The sequence below is a fragment of the Corvus cornix genome, chromosome 3, assembly GCF_000738735.6.
Source record: "Corvus cornix cornix isolate S_Up_H32 chromosome 3, ASM73873v5, whole genome shotgun sequence".
Lineage (NCBI taxonomy): Eukaryota > Metazoa > Chordata > Aves > Passeriformes > Corvidae > Corvus > Corvus cornix.
This window is the reverse complement of record NC_047056.1, coordinates 21,625,807-21,638,069: the sequence shown is the minus strand read 5'-3', so window position 1 is coordinate 21,638,069 and position 12,263 is coordinate 21,625,807. Positions and strand designations below refer to the sequence as shown.

Here is a 12,263-nt window from a genome sequence, read left to right as displayed (position 1 = left end):
TTATGGTTCTCCCTCCCCCACCCTAAATTTCATCTAAAATTTCTCTCTGAAGGAGCCGATGATTCCCTGGTGATCACCAGCCCATGTCAAGGTGGTTACCCTGCTTAACCCCACTTGGCACAGAGTGGGAATTACCAAAGAGACATCCATCTGGAGCTGCCTGAGATAAGAGGTGTCCAGTGTTAATAAACAGGCTTCCTCTACACCTCAGCAGGGCCTTCCTTTTCTAAACAGCCTTCCTTTAATGTCGTAAAATGTTTTTTTCCATTTACTCAACGATCATGCCTTTGCCGGTGGGGGAGGGCCAAGGGAAAGAGTAAAGGGTGGGAGGAGAGAAGAGAAGAGAAGAGAAGAGAAGAGAAGAGAAGAGAAGAGAAGAGAAGAGAAGAGAAGAGAAGAGAAGAGAAGAGAAGAGAAGAGAAGAGAGAAGAGAAGAGAAGAGAAGAGAAGAGAAGAGAAGAGAAGAGAAGAGAAGAGAAGAGAAAAAAAGAAAAGACAAAATGACAGAAAGAAAGAAAGATGAGGAAGAAAGAAAGAAAAAATATTAAGAAAGCAAAAAAAGAAAGAAAAAATACAAAAGAAAGAATGAAAGAGTGAAAGAAGGAGGGAGATGGAAGGAAAATTAATATATTACAGAAGCAGTAGTAGTAAACACAGAACTATCACAGTCATTCAACGGCAATATGTCTAAACATTCATAAATGTTTCATGCATCCTAAAATGCCATGTACAAGGGATATTGCATCCCACTGAGGTTAATGAATGAATGAGTTGCCCTTGAAGGTTAATTTGCACAAACAAAAGGTCAAGGGACATCTTCAAAACAAAATATTGATTAAAGCAAGTTAAATGTTTTGACTTGAAGGAGACATGAAGGATTAAAAAGCAAAATAAAGCAGTATGGATAAGAAAGGAACAGGAAAGAAAGAAACATCACCCCCAGACACAAAGGAAATGGTAGAAAACATATCTGAATCAGCTAGTCATCTGCTAACAAGCTGTAAAGATTTCCAATGACAAGTTGTCACATTAGTTTAGTGAAACTGAAGCAGCACTTATCCCTTTTCCTGTGCTTAATCTCTCAGCAAGCTGCACAGAAACATGCTACCATGTTTAATAGGATTAGTTTAGTTCACTTTCTCCTCTCTGGAGGTTGTGACGTTTCTTGTTGGTTTTTTTTTAATTATTTTATTTTTATTTTTATTCTATTTCCTTCAACACCAGGTTCATGAATTAAATTTCACTCTGCTGAATCACCTAGGTTGTATCCATGCTCCAGGTTAGAGGCATTTTTCTCCAAAGGTTTCCCTTTTGAAAGGAGGAGCCAGGCAAAGGAAAGCAAGGAAAGGCTTTAAATTCAGCAATTACACACATGAGGCACGCGGTTCTCTTTCTCACACAGACTGATGATGCTTTGTTGATATCAGCATAGTTATTTTTAATTCACATCAGCAGAAGAGCAGAATCAGGCCTTTGTGGTTGTGGGGTGTTCTTTTCATGCCCAAGAATACTTGGATGTTTCCCACCCCTGAAAAAAGAAAAAGGAGAAAAGAAAAAAGAAAATAAAAAAGAAAACCTGATGTGTATTCGTAGCCCTGTTCCCTCATTTAGTTGGAACAGACACAGCAAGGAAAATGATCAAAGAAAAGGCAGTTTCAACAATATTCCCCTGTCACTTCCAATTTTGTTGTCAGACTCCAAAGGGGCAGAGGAATCACCCATGGTCATGGGCACACTGCAAAAGTTTTCCTAAGTTTCTTGCATCTGTTTTTTTTCCCCCCCCCTTAATAAAAAAAAAAAAATGGAATGCAAGCACGGAAAGCTGTCAGCTTGCAGCAAAACTTTTCTTTTCTGAGGCACCAAAATTTGGAGGATTTTTTTTGAACACAGAACTAACAACCCTCATATCTGGAGGACAAGTAGTATTTTGACCTGAAGTTTGTGACACACATCAAGCATTAGGCAGAGCAGAAGAGAACCCACAAATCTGAGCACACCCAGCCTTTGCATCCAAACTTTGTGAACATAGATTACTTTTCATTTGGATCCAAAACACCCATAACTTAGAAAATAAACAGTGTAACTACCTTATAATCTAGAAATGGCCAAGAAGAGGACTAGTGTCTACATTATAGCCTATTAATTACTAGAAAAAAGACCCAGGACTTCTACAGGAGTTCACAGACAGACTGAAATCTATGACAGGTCGCTCGCAGGGACCACCGTTGCAGGCGGTCAGGGGGCTGGGGGCAGCGAGGTACAGAAACAGAAGCACAACCACATACACCAGCCAGAGGCTGTCCTGCCACTGCCCAAGCCACCAGGCCCCAAAGAAGGCACCGGGGATGGCTTTGCTTGCTACACATCCTGAACACGAGCTGCTGGCATGGACCCCTTCTGAGGGATTAAACTCTTGAGGGAAAAAAGCTTTTCCTCCAACTATAAAATTTGGGTGGTGGGTGGGGGATTACATTTAATGCTGAGCTTTGAATCATCAGCTTGCATTCCTTAAGAGGCTGGCTGCCTATCCTCCAGGATTAAGAAGGTCTGGAGAACTCAGTGCCCAAGATGGCAGGGGAGTGGGAAGTGTGAATTTCATTCCAGTTGCAATTACTGATGTGGCAGATCGCAGGGCCGGTGTGTTTAGGTTTGGAAAAGTTGCAAGACACAGGGCTGGAAGAAGGTAACCTGCAAGCAGCTATGGAAAGGAGGCAGCAGGGCCAGAGGATAGGTGGAAGCCTGCACACAAGCCTGGGGCCAGGCTGGCTGCCACTGCTCTGCCACGTGACCTTGGGCACATCACTTCACTCCCAGAGCCTCAGTTTCTCTTTTGGGTAAATTAACTTTGGTTGAAGTTAAGGTGAGCACCAGTGGTGACAACCTCAGTATCAGAGGCAGCTATATACTTATTTATTTGCATTTGCACGGTTCGGCTTCTTCTCTACGAGTATCTCGGTGTCCTTTAAAACAAAAAACAAACAAACAAAAGAAAAAAAAAAGGAAAGAGCCCAAGCGAGACAGTCCCCCACCAAATTTAGCCTATCTCCCCCTGCGTCCAGACACACTTCTGCACCCTTGTCTCGCAGCCCCTGCAGCACTTACAGCTACACCGGGAGGCTGAGCGTGTCACCCCGGCCAGCCGAGCCCCGAAAGAGCACACGGGGACCTGGCCCGGGCCGGCCGTGCTGCCTCTCCGGGCCCGCGGAGCGCAGCGCAGCCCCAGCCACTCCCCGGTGGTGGAGGACCCGGTTTCCAAAGGTGTCACGTTAAAATAATTTTCGGCAAAGCCGTGCCGGCACTTTCGCGGGCCTGGAGGGCGCCGCGGGCACCGGGCACCGATGCGGGGCCGCGCAGTGCTCGGGCTGCGGGAGCAAAGCGACGGCAGCGCAGCGTCCCGGGATGCGCCCCGTTACAGCGGGGATTCGGGGTCACTCACAGCACGAAGTTGGCCAGCGCCGGCCCCGGGCCGGGCCTCGGAATGCGGCACGGCACAGCAGGGCTTGCGAGGGTCCCCAGCGAGGAGCGGCTCTCTCAGTGCCGCGGGCCGGCGAGCAGCGCGGTTCGAGCGGCCGGGCCCCGATCCGGCTGCCGCCTTGCGAGCCCCGACGGGCCGGGCGCCGCGGCCGCGAAAGGTTTCGCCTCGCACCGGTGCCGGGCTTTAGGGCGGGTGTTGCCGGCCGCATCTCCTCGCGATCCCGACACCGGCAGGGACATGTAATTTTTTTTGACTCGGAGCAGCTCCCCTGCGACAGCTCCGGCAGCCGCTTCAGCCGGTCCCGAGCGATTTCTTAGTGATCTGCTGCGGGTGGCTTGTCGCGTTACTCATGCACCCGCGTTAGGGATCCCTCTCCCCGCCGCGGAGGTAGCGCGGAGCCTCCTCCCGGCCCGAGGCGGCGGCCAGTCGGGCCCCGGCGGCGGCCAGAGACGAGCCGGCGCGGGGCACACGCGTTTCGCCCCCGCGGGCAGGGCAGGGCTGACCCCGGGGGGCGGGTTTGCTGCCCGGGCCGGCTCCCAAACTTTTGGCACGGAGGGCAGCCCTCTCAGCACAGCCTGCTGTCCGCACCCAGGCGCGGAGCTCGGCGCCGCGGGTCCCCTCTAGTGAGACCGATCCTCACAGTGGAACCGGGACTAGCGGAGCAGCTGCCCGCCTCAGCAGCAGCACCAGCAGCAGGGCGAGCAGGGGGCGACGTGCGGCCCGGCCCCTCGCCGCTGGCACAGAGTGGCGGCGCAAGTTTTGGCGCGCCTGCCTTGGCTGCCCTCGCCCCATCGGGGCTCTCCCCTCCACTCGGGACTCCCTCTCCCGCCGCCCCGAGGGGCGGGCGCGGGCGGACGGGCCCGGCGAGGCAGCGCCTTCCTTACCTGTCGCCGAGCGCCCTGCAGCGCTCCGCTGCCGCCCGGCCCTCCGCAGGACGTTATTCCCTCTCCCTGGTGTATGTCCCCGCTGCCCGCAAGCCTGAGGCTGTTTCCCCTGTTCAGCCTCGCCTCACCGCCGGCAGCGGCCGGGCAAATCTCCGCAGCAGCCGGGGCAGGGAGGGGTGCGAGTGCTCCCTGCCCCGCGCCGCGGAAAGCCGCGGTCAGGCGGGACAGAGCGCGCCCGACAGGTTTCGGTCTGGATCGCAGCCCGGACCTGCCGAGATCCACTTTTGTGGGTTTTTTGTCTCCCATTTTTTTCCCCCCCAAGCGTTCCACCGGAGCCGGACGTGAGCGGGATGGGATAGGGTTAAGTTGACCTAAACTTGGGTCGTGCTGCTCAGGGGGCCGGGGCCGCCAGCACCGAAGAACCGTGTCTCAGTACCACCGGTTGTTCCACGCGCCGCAACCTGATGCTCGATTTCGTGTTTATTTCCTGCCTCCCACGTGGAAAATGCCCGCGCGGCTCCTGCTGACAGCCCTGCGACGCGCGGCGGAGCCGCTGCCACTGAGCGGCAGCGAGGGACGTCGTGCCGCGGGCTGGGCGGCCACGGGCCCGTTTCTCCTAAAGTTTGTGACCCGCGTGGGGCGGCAGCGCCCGCAAACGCGGGTTTGCTCCACCGCCCGATGCTTTACGCGTGAAAGAAGCGCACCCTGGGGCCCCGGCACTGCTCTGCGGAAGTCTTCTCGCGTGGAAAACTTTACCGCACGGGGCACCGCAGAGCAGCCCCCGCCCACGCGGGGGTGACTCTCCTAAAGTTTGTCACCCACTCCTCTCCACGCGGGGCGGCTGTTGTCCGCCCCTTGCCGGTGCGCCGCAGAGGTGGCGGGGGCGCCCCGTCGGGCCGCTTCTGCCGGCGCTCCCGCCCCGTGTCCATCCGTCCGTCCGTGCCTGCCGCAGGTGCGCGGCCGCCGCCACCTTCCCGCGGGGGCGGGGCGGGGCGACCCTAACCCCCCCGCGCTCCCCTCTCCTCTCTCCCCGCTCCTGCCAAGTTCTCCCCGTCCCCCCCGTCCGTCCCAAGGAGCCTCCCGATTGGGCGCCGGGCCGGGCCCACGTCACTCCGAATGTGACGTCTAGTCTTCCTGTTTCCTTCAGCTGTGTCTTAAAGTAAATCTTGTGGCGGTGCGGAGCGCTGCTCGGCTCGGCCAGCCCAGCCCAGCCCATCCCAGCCCTGCCCCGCGTCGCTCCCGCCGCCCCCGCTCCGCGCCCGCCGCTCCGCTCCGCTCCGCTCGGCGCCCGCAGCCCCGCGGCCGCTGCCCGCCCGCACTCCCGCCCGCGGTCGCCCTCCCTGCCCGATTATCATATTCATCAGCGGCGGGGCTGCCGGCTGCGCGCGCGTGTCCGCGTGTGCGTGTGTGCGTGTGCGGGGCGCGTGTGGTGTGTGTGCATGTGCGTGTGCGTGTCGCCCTTTCTCTCGTTCCACCGGCAAAAAAAAAAAGCGAGGCTCAGTTTCGTCGCCTTTGCACGGAGTAAGTACCCGCTGCCCCTCCGCGCCCCCTCCGTCCCTCCCCGCTTTCTCGGCCTTTTCAGATCTTTCGGGTTTTTAAAAAAAATTTTTTCCCCTAAATTCACACTTGCTTGGGCTGCTCTAAATGGTCCGGGGGGATGGGGGGGGGGGGGGTGATGAAATCCCCAGCAAAATATTTATCACCGTTATCAAACCTGTGCTTCTTTTTCCAGGGGGCAAAATTGCAGTGACTTTATTAGCTGAGTAGTTTTAATTCCCCGGTAGATAAAGCGGTAAGGATTTGTGAGCGGTAAGGAGCCCGATGGAGCGCTCACCGTAGCCTGCCCAGGGCTGAAGAGTAAGTGACCTGCTCGTTGTTAGGTGATCCTCCCCCCCCACCGTTCCCCTTCGCTCTCTGGCTGCCACCTTTTGTGGACCGCTCTTTATTTTATTCCGTGGGTTGGAGGGCAGTTTTGCGGGGACGGAAAACGCAGCGAGTATTTGGCTTCTTCTTGTTGTTCCGAGCTTCCTTCTCCCACCATCTCCGCCGAAGTTCCCCATCCCCGCTTTAAACTCCTGCTCCGCTCCTCCGAGCTTTCTCTTTGTCCTGTTTATTATAGCTGCCTTGCTTTTTGTCTCTTCCAATTTGCCTGTCATTTGCATGTCGCTACTTCTCCTTTTTAACCCAAGCCGGGAAGGGCAGGGACTTTTTATTCTTACTCTTCTTACCCTTGCAATTACTTTTTCATTTCCAAGTGTGGGACGAGCTGCGAATTGTGGAAATGTATAGAAAATGGGATTTGAGTGGTAGGTAGCGAGCACATGAGAAGAGATCAAATGCAAGTCGCGGGATAAGAGCCTTGATCTGGGAAAAGATTAGGATTATTGGTACTTTCTGTTTGTTTGGTTGTTGTTTGTTGATTTTTTTCCTCCGGGGGGGATTTAATTCTTTCTTAGCCGTTGATGGAGATCTTTCTTGGCTTTTTCGATTTTCTGTTTAGCGGCTGAGTGACCCGGCTCACTCTGCCATGTGTTTGCACGGAGTTAAAGCGCAGGAGGGAGCGGTGTTGGGGGGCGTGGGGCCTGCGCGGAGGGGGCGCGCAGGGCAGCGCTGGGGGGGGCGCGGCCCGGGCTGGGGGGGCGCCGAGATCGCGGGGCCCGACTGGAGCAGGCGGCCCGACGGGCTCCCGGGGCACGGCTCCCCGGCACGGGGCGCTCCGCGGGGGCGGAGCGGGGCCGCCCCGGGGCCCGCGGCTCTTTGCAGAGAGGGAGAAAGTTGCGCGGACCCCCGCGGTCGCTGCGCGGCGTCTGGTGGGGCAGGCCAGGGCCGCGGGGCCGGGGCAGGTGCGCGGGGCGCGGGCAGGTGCGTGGCGCTGCGCGCAGGGGCGGTGGGGCAGGTGCGCGCCGGGCGGGGCGGCTGCGGAGCGGGACGCGGGGGGTCCCGGCCGCCGCCGCCTCCCTGTGCCGGGACAGCCGGGGCGGCGGGGTCAGCAGCGGGAAGAGGCGCGGGATCGGTGTCCGCGGGCGGTGCGGGGGCGCGGGAGGCGCGGCCGAGGCGGGATGGAGCTCCCCGAGGGGCCAGCGTCGCGTCCGTGAGGTTGTGCCCCGGCCGCGGAAGAGCAGGTACGCGGGATATTAGCTTAGTGTCTTTGACAAAGTAGGGGATTTCAGTCAGGACTGACAAGGGACAGGGCTGCAGACTAGAGGTGCCCTTGAATGTCGGGCAAAAGTTGCCAGGACGAGCTTTGGAAAGCCGCTAGTTTCACACAGGTCCCGAGTGCTCAGCAGACCCCGTGGTGTTCCTGGCTGTATGACGAGTGTCACCCCAAACCCATCATCCGGGCCTGGGGACGGGTGGGGAGCACGTGGAACGCATCCATACATCCGTGGCCATACCTCGGTAGCAGAAGGTCCTGTGTTGTTGAGTGCAGGGAACAGAAACACGTTTGTGTCACCGTGAAGTGTAAAAGCTCAGATTATTTGTCACTTCCATCGCCTGTAGAGGTTTGGCATTATGCAGAATGAATTATATGGAGGCACTTTCCTTAGCCGTAGGTTTGCATGTGGCACATATCCTTTATGTCTTCTTCGCGCAGTTTTTCTCTGAGTTACCATCAATCACACAAAGTTTACGACCACTGCAGCTCATTTTGCGTTTATTTTATCTGCTTTTTGTCCAGAGCTTACCTTTAGCAGCAATATCACATACTTTGAAATGTTTATTAATACTCAAGGGTAGACAGATTATCAACGTTTCAGGAGCTGAGCTGTGATAAAAAAGTACAATGTATATACTTTTTGCTAACAGCTCTGTATTAAATTATTCTGTAAAGTATCCTGCGTTTGCTGAATGGCACTGTCGGTATATACAGTTAACTTCCCTGCCAGTTGAACTCTGAGGCCTCTCAGTTTATATAACTTATCTCTTTTATGATTGCTTGATAAATTGAGATATTCATAAGAATGGACACATTTTCAAATTGAGAAGTTTCATTTGATTCAGAGCAGAATTGTAAATACTACAATTTGTAGTCTCTAAATAGTGATTTATTCTGACACAAGGTGCAGCCTGACTGCTAAATTAAGTAATTTAAGAATTGTGATTTAATGACATCATGTAGCCTGGAAAAAAATAATATCTTGGAAAACTTGGGCTGAATTCATAGTAGGAATCTTGAGAACCTTTCAGTATTGTCTCTAGATAGAGGCCATGTGAGTTATTTTCTTCATGATCAGTGAAATAACAAGGACTAAACTGGCTTGAGAGGAGGAAAATGTTTCCAGTTTTCTACTTTGAGCAGCTTGATTTCTTTTTCTCATTCAAAAGATCTGTTTCCTCAAGCAGTGCCGAGCACGGCAACATGATGGAGGGCCCTGCATCTCCCCAATTTAAAGGCCTGAACTGGTGAGATGCCGAATGCCTCCTGTTACTGAGCCCTGTAGTTGATGGGAATTGCGGATGTTTGGCATTCATAGGAATTACTGAATACCTTGCTCTATTGGGCCCTGGGCATCACCAGGTTCATAAAACAAGGGTTGCTTTTTTCTTTAAGGCTAAAGAGCAAGCAGCATAATTTTGAAGTAAATCAGGCACTAATTTTTGCTGCTGCTTCTTCTTATGGAGAAATCCTAATAAAGTAGTTTTTGCTGCACAAACAGTTGCTCATCCTTTCTGCCTTGTTTCAAATTCCTTCGTAGACATCTCGGCTAAGGGAGCTGGATAACCTTTTCTCCCAAGAAAACTTGTGTTAGAACTGTACAAAAAGGTAGTACTTTCTCCCAAGAAAACTTGTGTCAGAGCTGTACAAAAAGGTAGCACTTTCTCGTTAGTGGCTGATGTGATTTTAGCACTGAACAGATCTGTGGTGAACAGATGTCATCTGTTCTTCGAATTTTAGCTGTGGTTTTGTGCATGAAATGCTGTTGACTGGAATAATTTTCATCCTGTGCTTGCTGGCTGATTCTGGCAAAGCCATACCCTGTGTAGTGCGTTAGAGCGAAAGATCTAAATATTTCTATTAGCAGAAGCATGTTAAATTTCTTGCGTGGTATTGGCATAATGGGCTGACATGAAGCAGGCAGACACTGGACCAACAAAAATAGTCAGCTTGTGAAAAGATGGGAACAATTTCAGCTCTATAAACTGATATCTCCTTGAATTCATCCAGGCATATCCATCAAGTTTAGCACTTTTCTGCTGGGTATGTAATGGCTGTTTAGGTTAGGCTAGGGTTCTTCAAAGAGGCTGACGAGGGCGAGTTTGAATTTACATCTCCTTTGGATCCTGTAGGTATACGAATTAATCTAGGAGAAAATGATCAGCGTCTTTCTAGACCAAGATGAGTTAACAAAAGTAGTTAAAAAAATTGATTTATTCATAATGAGTGTGGTTAAATACCTGACATCATACTCATTTTGACGGACCATTCTAGCCAAAGGTTTGGTAACATAACTCTTGGAGACCTAGAAATTAATCTGTTTCCATTTCGAATGTCAATGCATATCAAATGGATATGAAATAAACCCATGTCTGTAGCTGCTGTGCTGTTAAGAGGTTATTCATAGCTACATTGTAATCATATCTCCTTAAACAAAAGATTTGAAAGTAAATTTGTAAATAAAATACTAGTGCTGTGTTTATGGATGGACATAGAAAGCGCTGAGGCCCTTGGTATGATTTTTAATTCCATCGGCATGGAAAACTTTTGGTTTCTGAGGAAGCCACATTGCGCAAATTGAGGCTTGAGCCGTGGCCGGCGAATTTAACATCAACTACACTGGGCACGCGAAGAGTATCAAAAGTGATGCATAAACCAAATTTAACCTTCACAAATTTAAAACTTTCTAATTTGGAAAGAAATGGTGCTTCTGAAGATTTCTACATAGATCTTGACAACCAAAGCTATCTTGCCAGCTCTGTTTTTCTGGAGAGCTGTACTGAGGCTTCAGATGTATGAAATATAGTTTTGAGACAATGTGCAGCCAAAGTACTGGTAACTGTGTAAAGGACACATGCTTCCTAATTATTTCTCCTCCTCCCCAAGAGTTCCTTATTTATTCAGTTCTAATCTAATCAGTCTTGAATTCTGCCTGTCGTGGCAGGGATTTTGCATCCCGCTCTACGTGCCATTTCACTTCCCTTGAGGTGCAAATTGGTTTTGGTCCTCTGAGACTGAAATATTAACTGGCCATTCAATACCCATTCTGTTTTGTCAGGCTAAAGTAGAACTATTTCTCATATTTAAGCCGAAAGGCATGTAAGCCTTAAAGCTGGCAGCCTGTAGGCTCAGGATAACACCAGGGCAAATGGGAGATGTTGCTTAATACCCAGGTTAAGTGTACGATAACTCCGATGCTTTCAGCTTCCATCAAGAGAAGGAGGGGACATCGCTCCGGAGCACCTCCTGCCACATGTTTGCGGTGGCAGAAATGGGCTGTGAAGCAGCGGCTGGTGCGGGGGCTTGGGGAGGGAAATGGACACTGGGGAGGAAGGATGCATGGCAATGACCTTCCAACCTGGTGCAGGACAGCCTATTTCCTGAGCTGCTGACTCAAGGGTACAGCAAGCCCTCCCCACGTGTGTCCTTGGTTGGGATTGGGCAAGAGAGAGGGAAACAGTGGTCAGGCACCTCGAATTTTCTGGGAAACGTGCAAAACTTGTAACCTGACGTGAGGTTTTTGGTGTGAGTCTGGGAACTTATTGCTGGCTCTCAATCAAGCATAGCTTGACTACAGAAAAGGAAAGAAAAGCGTGAAGGTTTTTGGTGTTGGTAGGTTTTGTTTGTGGGTTGTTTTCTTTTCCTATTAGCAAGTACTATCTTTATGGTGGATGCCTTCAGTGAAATAAACAGGAGCTCTTTCAGTTATCTTTCAATTAGTTTAGATCACTTTCAAATGAACACCACTGGACTGAAAGGTCAAACTTGGCCCTGGCTTATTCTGTGCTAGTGTCACCTTCATAAAAGCCCTGGTGGTGGTCACCCCTTTCCACCCCCTGAGGACTTGGCCGGTTCTTTACAAAAATAATCCTTCTGATGTTCTTGAGATTTTTTTTTTTTGGTGAAGGTATAATTGTAAGAGCCTGATCCTGCCCCCTGAAAAACTCCATTTGCATCACTTGGGAGAAAGCAGGAGACAGTCTTTTACATGCTGCCAAGCAGGGCCTGACCCTACCCCTCACACTTAACAGGCTTTTGGTATCCGTTGACTCCAGGGGAGTTGCTTGCAGGGTGGGATGCTCCCTGGTGTGCAGATGGCAGAATTGGGCCCCTGCAACAGAAATCCTTGTTATTTTATTCTTATCATGAGGTAGCCAAACTTAACTCTCTTAATGTACTTTTTGATAAGAAAAGATCTCTGAAGACAGTGACCTGATAACAGAGTAAGGCTCTAGATTTCCTATCTGAATTCATGATATTTTTTGGTTTTAATATATTTTTTATCATCCTTTGCTTTCCTGTGTGCAAGAAACCTGTAATGTAAACAAACATCATGTCCCTTGCATAACTCTCTCTGACACCAAATCTCTGAAAATTCTTTTAGTACATCCAGAATACATGAGCAAAGGCTGCAAAATAAACATAATGTTTCTAAGTATTAAAAGCTTTTTTTTTTTAATCTTGGTTGCAAACTAAGCATTGACTACTGTCTTGATTTTACAGATTATTTCATGCTGAAATTATGCCTATTTGCATGGATAGTCATTCTTTAAAACTAGCCACAGATGCAGTCCTAGGGAGCACGTAGATGTTTTTACAGGTGAACCGAAAGAGATGGGAGCAATTCCAAAAAGTCTGCATGCTGCCTTTGGCAATATACCCTGTTATTGTGAAGACTGTGCTCTGTTAAGCAAATGTAAAGTTTAATATTAGATAAGCGTTGCATGAAAAATATTTTAATTTTCCT

General features: G+C 50.9%; 1 protein-coding gene across 5 annotated transcripts in view; it reads left to right on the top strand.

Moving 5' to 3' along the window:
* Nucleotides 1–5,640: 5,640 nt before the first annotated feature.
* PROX1 (prospero homeobox 1) overlaps nucleotides 5,641–12,263 on the top strand; it is a 49,926-nt gene continuing 43,303 nt past the window's right edge. Inside the window, exons 1-2 of one of the 5 annotated variants that reach the window (XM_039568782.1) lie at nucleotides 5,641–5,880; nucleotides 6,144–6,216. The gene's annotated coding sequence lies outside the window, so the exon portion shown is untranslated. Of the gene's footprint in view, nucleotides 5,881–6,091; nucleotides 6,217–7,414; nucleotides 7,482–12,263 lie in introns of those variants that run through there. The other 4 variants (XM_039568780.1, XM_039568784.1, XM_039568781.1 and 1 more) reach the window with 4 other exon arrangements.